Here is a 9,860-nt window from a genome sequence, read left to right on the forward strand (position 1 = left end):
CACGATTCGTCCCTCTCCCTTCACCGCTGCCGCCGCTGCCACGAATCCGCCGTCGCGGATCCGCCGCCATCGGCTCCTCCTCTCTCTTCTCTCTCTCGGATTCTCGATTGCGAAAGAAATGAAATGAAATGAAAGGAGGTTGTATTTATAGAAAATATTTTCATAAAAGACAAAAATTCACGTCTTTTCGTTTCGATGTGACGCGTAATTAATGCGGCATTGAAAAACGTGCCTGATGCGACGTGGTTCTTATCCACTTGGAAAACGTGCCTGATGTGACGCGATTCTTATCCAATTGGAAAGCGTGCCTGATGTGACGCGATTCTTATCCAACTTTTCGTCTCGATTTGTTGTCGAAAGTGTATTTGATACGTGGTTTATTCTTTCGTGTAGGTAACGATTTAACGGGTCGTTACATTCTACCCACCTTAACAGAAATTTCGTCCCGAAATTTGATCGTCTCACATAAACAACTCGGGGTACTTTTCTTTAATTCCATCTTCTAACTCCCACGTGGCTTCCTTGGAACCATGGTGTTTCCAACACTTTCACGAATGCTATCGACTTGTTTCGCAACTCTTGTATCTTCCGATCTAGGATTGTCTCTAGCCTTTCCTCGTAGCTCATGTCGAGTTTAGGATCATTTCCTCTTGACGAATCACATGCTTGGGGTCAAACACGTACTTGCGCAACTACGACACATGGAACACGTTGTGTACATTCCCAAAACTGGGAGGTAACGCCAAACGATACGCTACAGGGCCTACTTCATCGAATATCTCGTACGATCCTACAAAGCGCGGTTTCAACTTGCCCTTCATTCCAAACCTCACAACTTCTTTCGTCGGGGATACTTTCAAGAACACTTTGTCACCAACGTCGAATTTGATTTCCGTTCGACGCACGTCAGCATACAACTTCTGCCTATCTTGAGCTTCTTTGATCCTTGCGCGGATTTGATGCATAATTTCGGTCATTTCCTTTATAGCGTCGGGTCTTAACATCTTCCTCTCGCCAACTTCATCCCAAGATAGTGGGGATTGACACTTCCTGCCATATAAAGCTTCATACGGAGCCATATCGATCGTCGCTTGGTAGTTGTTGTTGTAGGCAAAATCAACCAACGGTAGAACAGTTTCCCAACTTTCCCCTCGATCTAAGACAACGGCTCGCAGCATATCCTCAAGCGTTTGAATCGTCCTCTCTAACTGTCCGTCCGATTGCGGGTGATAAGCAGTGCTGAATTTCAGTTGTATGCCCAATTCCTATTGCAAACTCATCCAAAACTTTGATGTGAACTTCGTATCACGGTCGGACACAATGGTCTTTGGCACCCCATGCAAACGCACAATCTCATTCACGTAGAGCTTTGCTAACTTGTCCGCGCCATAAGTAGTTCGAATTGGTAAAAAGTGCGCGCTTTTAGTTAGTCGATCGATGATCACCCAAATCGCAGTGTTGCCCTTTTGTGACGTTGGCAAACCCGTCACGAAGTCCATGGCTAGATGCTCCCACTTCCATTCGGGAATTTCAAGCGGTTGCAAATTCCCATATGGCCGTTGGTGTAAGACCTTCACTTGTTGACATGCTAGACATCATTCCACATACGATGCTACGTCCCCTTTCATTCCATTCCACCAAAAACGCTGTTTCAAATCTTGATACATCTCCGTGCTTCCGGGGTGAGCAGTGTAAGGTGTGTCATGTGCTTAACTCAAAATCTCATATTTCAGTGCCTCGTCGTTCGGCACACATAATCATCCATCGAACGTCAAAGCATTGTCCGCCTCTTCACGAAAATGGTCATGTTTCTCGGTTCTCACCTTCACGCGTGTCTCTTCCAATTTCTCATCACGTCGCTGAGCTTCTATGATTTTGGTTCTTAAGTCTGGCTCGATCACTAGCGTCGTTATTCTTCCTCCTACTGTCTCGGTCACTTTTATTATTTCCAATCTCATTCTGTCGAATTCGCAATCAACGCTTCCTCTTGCGTTAGGAAATAAGCTAATTGCAGTTGGTTCTTCCTACTCAAAACATCGGCTACTACGTTCGCCTTGCCCGGATGATAGTGAATACCACCGTCATAGTCTTTCACGACTTCTAACCAACGTCGTTGTCGCATGTTTAGCTCCTCCTGCTCAAAGTACTTGAGACTCTTATGATCCGTATAAATCTCACATCACACTCCAAAAAGATGGTGTCTCCAAATTTTCAGTGCGTGCACTACTGCTGCTAGTTCCAAATCATGGGTCGGAAAATTCAGCTCATTCGGTCTCAATCGTCGGGAAGCATATGCTATCGCCTTCCCATCTTGCATTAACACGCATCCAAGTCCTACTTTTGATGCATCAGTATAGCCGGCGAAGTCCTTGTTGGCTGCCGGCACCGTTGGAACAAGTACTGTGGTCAACTTTTATTTCAATCGTTGGAAACTCGCCTCGCATTCCGGCGTCCAAACCACTTTGATTCCTTTCTTCAACAATTGTGTCATTGGTCTCGCGATTTTAGAGAATCCCTCGATGAAGCGTCGGTAGTATCCCGCCAATCCCAAGAAACTGCGGATTTCACTCGGCGTTTTCGGCGATTTCTAATTTTGTACAGCCTCAACCTTTGCGGGGTCTACTTGAATCCCATTTGCCGTCACGATATGACCAAGAAAGTTCACTCGAGTTAACCAAAATTCACACTTACTAAACTTGGCATAAAGCTTCTCCCTTCATAACGTTTCCAACACAATTTGCAGATGCCCTCCATGTTCATCCTCGTTCTTCGAGTATACTAAAACATCGTCGATGAAGACTAACATGAATTTGTCGAGATACTCGTGGAAAACTTGGTTCATCATGTCCATGAAGACGGCCGGGGCGTTGGTCAGCCCAAATGGCATCACGACGAAATCAGAATGGCCATAACGAGTGCGAAAAGCAGTCCTAGGTACATCCTCTCGTAGGACCTTTAGTTGATGATATCCCGACCTCAAGTCCATTTTTGAAAATACTCTAGCTCCTCGAAGTTGGTCAAATAAGTCATCGATTCTTGGCAGTGGGTACTTATTCTTCAAGGTCAACTTGTTGAGCTCACGGTAGTCGATGCACATCCTCATCGTTCCATCCTTCTTCTTCACGAATAACACAGGCGCTCCTCACGGTGACACACTAGGTCAAATGAATCCCAAATCTAGTAATTCTTGCAACTGAATCTTCAACTCTGCCAACTCTTTAGGGGCCATTCGGTATGGCGCCTTCGATACTGGCGCAGATCCTGGTTCCAAATCAATAGTGAACTCTAATTGTCTGTCGGTTGGCGGTCCAGGCAAAGCTTCTGGAAAACACATCAAGAAAATCTCGTACTACTGACACTTCTTCCACTCTCAATTCCTTCCTTTCCTCTCCGTTCAAGTACACAAGATACGCCGGACGCCCTTTCCTTATCATCATGGTTGCTCGCAATGCGGAGATTATAGAGGTTTGTCGATTTAAAGAAATCCCATACAAAAAAGTCGGCTCGTTGCCAGGGGTTTGAAAAGAAATTTGCCTCTAGCTGGTGTATCACTTTTACGCATGTCTGAGTATAGAAACATATTCCCCCGTGTACATTCGAAAAGCTCAACCCCACCCTTTTCTCCAAGTCTAGTATCAAGAACTCGAAAATTGATCATGCAGTCTTACTTGGATATGAACTGAATTCAAAATTGTAGCAACACTGCTGAAGGTGTCTTAATCAGAAAGGTTGTAGAATTAATCAAGAAAACAAGAACAACACTTCTAGTTCGACTCTTTTAGATCTCATCACCAACTTGCATAAATTGGTTTGAAAAAGTAAGGCAGGGTCTAAGTTTCATTGATCTTGATCATGTTCATTCTGGAAATTAAGGTTTCAAATAAACTCATAAAGGTTGAGACTTTACTTCTGACGAGAGCTCGAAAGAATATGAGATAGGCCTTGAAAACAGGATGAAACTGAATCAGGTCTCAAATTCCATAGTAGGCTGCCAAATAAGATATTTCAATTGTCAAATCAAATTTGCAAAATTTTGGCATCAATGAATGATGGTTCCAACATGTCATGACATGAGATGATCAATCGTGGGAGGATTTAGAAGCATAGACAAATGTCATGAGGTAGCACTGATCATGGTTCGATGACATCATGTTACTGAATAATGATGTCACATCAATGGATTCACAGGGTTGCAACCAACGTGAAGTGAACTTTTTAGAAAGATCGGCTAGATCAACCACGTTAAGGAAAAAGAGACACAATAGCCTTAACTTGGTGTTGCAGAAAGAAAGTCATTGAGCATGAAACAATATGTGTAGTGAAACTGAGCTAAAAATTTCACTTCTGCAAGGAAGAACTTGCCGCATGCATAGTTACGAAATAAAAAGGTGTACAAAAGTTCCAAGAAGAATATTCCCTCATTTGAAGAAACATGTTTGGGAATGGGATCGTACTGAAGGTCATAACTACAAACAACTTTAGAAATGAAGTTCAAAGGCGGAAGTTCATAAAGTCAAAATATTGTCCTTACAAAAGATGAATCAAAGAAGACTACTAATCAAGATGTCCAAAAAAGACGAAGGCAACCACAAATTTTCAAGAACTGAAAGTGAGTCATGACATGACATAGGAAAAAGAAATAATGAGCATTACTTGCAAGGTTTGAGTCAAACAGAGTCTTAAATTGAACAGGGCTCCCCGTTAATCGAAAGAACGTAGAAAGAATTTCTTAGGATCCAAGTAAGTACTGCTGATTAAAATCATTCATTATAGCCACGAGGGTCACACTCTCTCGTTCATCTTTCTGAGGCCGAACATGGTAACATCGTTCTACAAAATTGCGGATTCCAAGTTGAGATTCATCGTGTCGTTACAACTAATAACAGTAGTCGAAAGCCATATCTTCATATATTCCTTGCACGTGATAATCGTCATTTTCTTAAAACGTTGTAGTTATACTCGCGCTCTCAACATGCTATAACGGTCGTTTTCGCCGCATCGCTACTTTTGACCGAAGATCGGATTTATCTATTAGATCGCAGGTATGATCTCTACATCCGTTGTAGGATCATTTCGCATCTCTTCTTGCTTCGAACATTTTCTCGTTTGGAACATCTCTTCAATTTGCACTTCTTCTTTTCTTAAACTCTTTATCATATGCTACGTCTTTTCGCATTCTCCTTGTTCTCGTCATTCAGAAAAAAAAATTCTGAATTTGTAATCATTCGATAAAGTTCGAGTTCACACCACATATTTCCATTTGTCCTATCACTCGGAAAAGTGATCTTGCATTTGTCAACAACTAACTTCGATATCATTCAAAACTTTTGAAATAAAATTTTCTTCAGACTCTTACACTTTCCTCAAAATTTTCACATCTCACTTTCAGCTTTAGAGTAAAAGTTTTGACTCAAAACTCAAAACATACTTGAACATCCACTTTCATCACTCGTATAAAACACTCCATAGAGTAACGCTTCATACTTCGCACCTCATAACATATATAACATCACACTTCGATGGCTCAATTTTCCAATTTTTTTTTTAATTTTTTTTTTAGTTTTTTTTTTCAAATTTTGTTTTTTCAAATTTTTTTTTTCAATTTTTTTTTTAACAACTTTCCACAACATAAACATTTTTTTCTCAATCAAACTCCACTAGACAACGAGTCATTAATATTACAAAACATCAACCACAAAATCCTTTTTCCATTTTTTTTTCTACATATCAAACCATGCAAATCTTTCAAAACTCATAACACATTTGTATTCCAAACAAAACACTCATGCACTTCACATATATGTTTGAAACAACATTCTTAGATTACTCATTTATTTTCTAAAAATTTTAACATTCTCAAAACAACTCATCAACTTTCGTCATTCATGTAAAACACTCCATCATCCTATGTTGACATGCTCACGTCGTAGTACTTTCACACATATAAAACATACTTAGTCTTGCTCATGCTCCATATAATCACATCATAACAATATCATGATCAACATACCACACGTGCTTAGATCATCTTGTCAATCATGCGCATACTTCACATAATCATACTATCACAACATCGTGTTCACATATATAACACGTGCTTAAATTTTCATGTCAATCGTACTCATATTCCACATAATCATATCATCAAAATTCATCTTCACGTATAACATTCATTCACATGCGTACACTTGCCAAAACATCCTCATCATATCATCATCAATTTCATACATCGATCTCACATTCTTTCAACAACTTAAAACATACCTCACTTTCTTTGGTTGAGCGTGATGCCTTGGATGTTGAGCCTTCGTGACACTTCCAGTTTAAGGTTTACCATTCTAGACTTAAGGTGAAAGAAGACTCTCGGACCAGAGCGAAAGAACAAAGCTCTGATACCACTCTGTCACGACCGCCCGTACTAGGGGTGTTACAAACGAGGCGATCGTGACCTAGGGTCAAACATTTAAGTATAGCATTTAAGGATAACAGTTCATAAGAAATGCTCAATTAGCTTAAAAGAATAGTATTTTAGTTCAGAAATATATATAGCAGCGGAAATAAGGTTTCAAAGAGAGTCAAGGATGACGCCTATGTATGAAGACACAACACATCCAAATTCCCCATGCCGACTCAACATCCACCGCAACATCCCGCTCAACCTGCACATAGGGAAAACACATGCAGGGCTGAGTACTTGTTGTACTCAATGGGCTCATGCCGAAAACATTTTCATAAAAACAGTTATGTCATCCATACCAGTGATCTCGAGTTTTATGTGTAGTTAAGAAATATCACGAGAACACAAAAACATTTCAAAGTCTGGCCAGACAATCAATCTCCCCACTTTCTCATCAATCATTCAATCACATTCTCTTTCCATAGTGCGACGAAAGTGTGGCCACACTATTCGCCCACGAGACCGGCCGACTAGCAAGGACGGCTCACGATCCCACTTGTGTACACAGCCTGATAGGGTTTGCGGCCCTACTCAGACCCGAATTCGTTTCATTCATTCATTACAGCCATATAGCCTAACGGAGCAAGCTCAGACGAACTAGGCATCAGGCAACAATCTCATAAACAAAACATCATGGCATGACATAACACTTTAAACCACCCTTATTTCTCCATAATCATACTTTTGAAAGCGTAAAAGAGTTTAGTAAAAGAAAGCCCACCTCGTTTGCTTAAACCATTCAATATCCATTTAAGGCAACCCTCGTTCCTCGAGCTCACGTATACTCAATCACCCTTGCCAACGACAAAACAGATCAGCCTTTCGTAAATTTATATTATCATGCATGTCCTATCGTTCCTTTTATCATTCTCTTACCCATATATAAATCATGTATATCACTTATAACATAACAATATAGTCATCTTGTAAAGATAAATATTTGGCAGAACTGCGCAACCATTTTGTAAAAATCACTATAAAATCACCCGACTTCCGTTGGGGCTAAAACTTTACCAAAATGCAGTAGACTCATCAAATAACTTCCAGTTTAAATTTAATATCAAAATACCCCCTTTTGGTCGGTCAATTCGGAAACGTAACCTACTGGTCGAGAAAATATTTTCTGACAGAATTGCACAGTCAACTTAAAAAATTCACCAAAAATTCATCCTTCCTCATATGATGCTAAAATTTGGTCACAACACATTAGACACATTCAAGTTCACCCAGTTAAAATTTCACACCGAAATCATATCATTTGGTCAGTCAAAACATTTATGCAACTCTCTGATCGGAACATAAAATTCTAGCAGCACTGCGCAGTTCATTTGAAAAATTCACCGTAAATTCATACGATGTCCAATAAGGCTGAAATTTTCACAAGACTCAGAAGACACTTCAAATTTTCATCTAGTTCAAGAATCACATCAAACGGAGGTCATTTAGTCGGTCAAACAGATTTCGAAACATTCTGTCCGAGAACACACGTTACTGGCAGAATTGCGCAGTCGACTTCAAACATTTTTCAAAAATTCATTTTTCGACAAAAATGGCTGAAATTTATATGAGACACAGAAATCACCTTAAAATTTACTCAGTAAAAAATTTTCGTATCAAAATTCAACCGTTTGGTCAGTCAAATACACGTCGGAATCCACTGTCCGAACACCACAAATTTCATACTCAAAATTTCGAAATTAGGGTTTCTTCCACAATCATCCAAACAAAATTTTCTCATGCTTATAACACACAATCATGCTTGATAAGACTCTCTTAACATGTTTGCACATAAACTTAGATCATTTACCAAGGATTCAAATCAAACTTCACACAACTTAATCAAAAATCGCATAACTATCAAAGTTCTCAAGCAAACTCACTTTCCCACCGATTAACTTTGCGATCTATGATTCCTACACCCTCTATATGCATGTAGGATTCAAGAATAAAGTTTCAATGAAGGAGATGAGAAGAAAATCTTAGTTATACCTTCTTGAATCAAGAAAAACGAATGGTAGAAACAAACGTTGACACGATTCGTCCCTCTCCCTTCACCGCTGCCGCCGCTGCCACGAATCCGCCGTCGCGGATCCGCCGCCATCGGCTCCTCCTCTCTCTTCTCTCTCTCGGATTCTCGATTGCGAAAGAAATGAAATGAAATGAAAGGAGGTTGTATTTATAGAAAATATTTTCATAAAAGACAAAAATTCACGTCTTTTTGTTTCGATGTGACGCGTAATTAATGTGGCATTGAAAAACGTGCCTGATGTGACGCGATTCTTATCCAATTGGAAAGCGTGCCTGATGTGACGCGATTCTTATCCAACTTTTCGTCTCGATTTGTTGTCGAAAGTGTATTTGATACGTGGTTTATTCTTTCGTGTAGGTAACGATTTAACGGGTCGTTACAGCTGGATAGAAAAGCAATGAGCGTGATTCGTCTGTCGCTGCCCAAGAATGTGGCGTATTACACGACTACATCAACATCGACAAAGGAGATGATGAAAACATTGGAGGAAATGTATCAGAAACCATTCACAATGAACAAGGTAAATTTGATAAGACGATTGTTTAATCTGAGAATGATAAAAAGGAAAGCCGATGCATCAACATCTGAATGAGTTCAACATGGTCAATATGCAATTGAACTCAATTGCTATGAAATTCATTGACGAAATTTGTGCTCTAATGTTGCTATCGTCATTGTAAAAGAGTTGGGTTAGCAAGCACGCTAACAAAAGCTAGCGACACACAGGCAAAACTAAATTTAACAAATAGAGGGATCTAATGATTGGTGTGGATATATATCGCCAAAGAGAATCAGGATCTTCTGTTTTAGTGTCAGTATTGAGTATGGAACATAAAGACAGATCGAAATAAAATCTGAAATGTGGAATGTGGTGATTGTGTACAATAATACATTTACCCAAGATAGAAATACAAGTGTCGGGTCTGCAGGTCCAATCTAGGGGGATTGTATATAACACCGTTCACATTTGTGCAAAATAGAAATGCAAAAAGAAACACAAGTGTCACCTCTCTCTATCTTAATCTAGTTTAGCGAGCACAAAACTGTGGATGTGACACCATGTCTAAATTTATAATAACAATCTCTAATTTTTCTTTATATGGAGTATATGTTCCACTTTTTTTATTTGGAAGTGTTCATACTCTGAGTATAGTTGAGTCATTTTTTTCTCTCTCTTATTTTATTATCTTTCCACCTAATATACTTCATTAAACATCTTTTTTCTTAATCCCAAAAAGAAATACCTCAATTACGTTGGAATTGGAAGTAATAACTTTTGTTCTTTAAAATTTTAAAATTCACCAAATAAAAGTGAAACATAAGAGAGAGTGCTACTATAAAAAAGTTTTAAGTTTAAAGGGGAGGTTTCTTAAT

Source organism: Salvia splendens, chromosome 4 (genome assembly GCF_004379255.2).
Source record: "Salvia splendens isolate huo1 chromosome 4, SspV2, whole genome shotgun sequence".
Taxonomy (NCBI): Eukaryota; Viridiplantae; Streptophyta; class Magnoliopsida; order Lamiales; family Lamiaceae; genus Salvia; species Salvia splendens.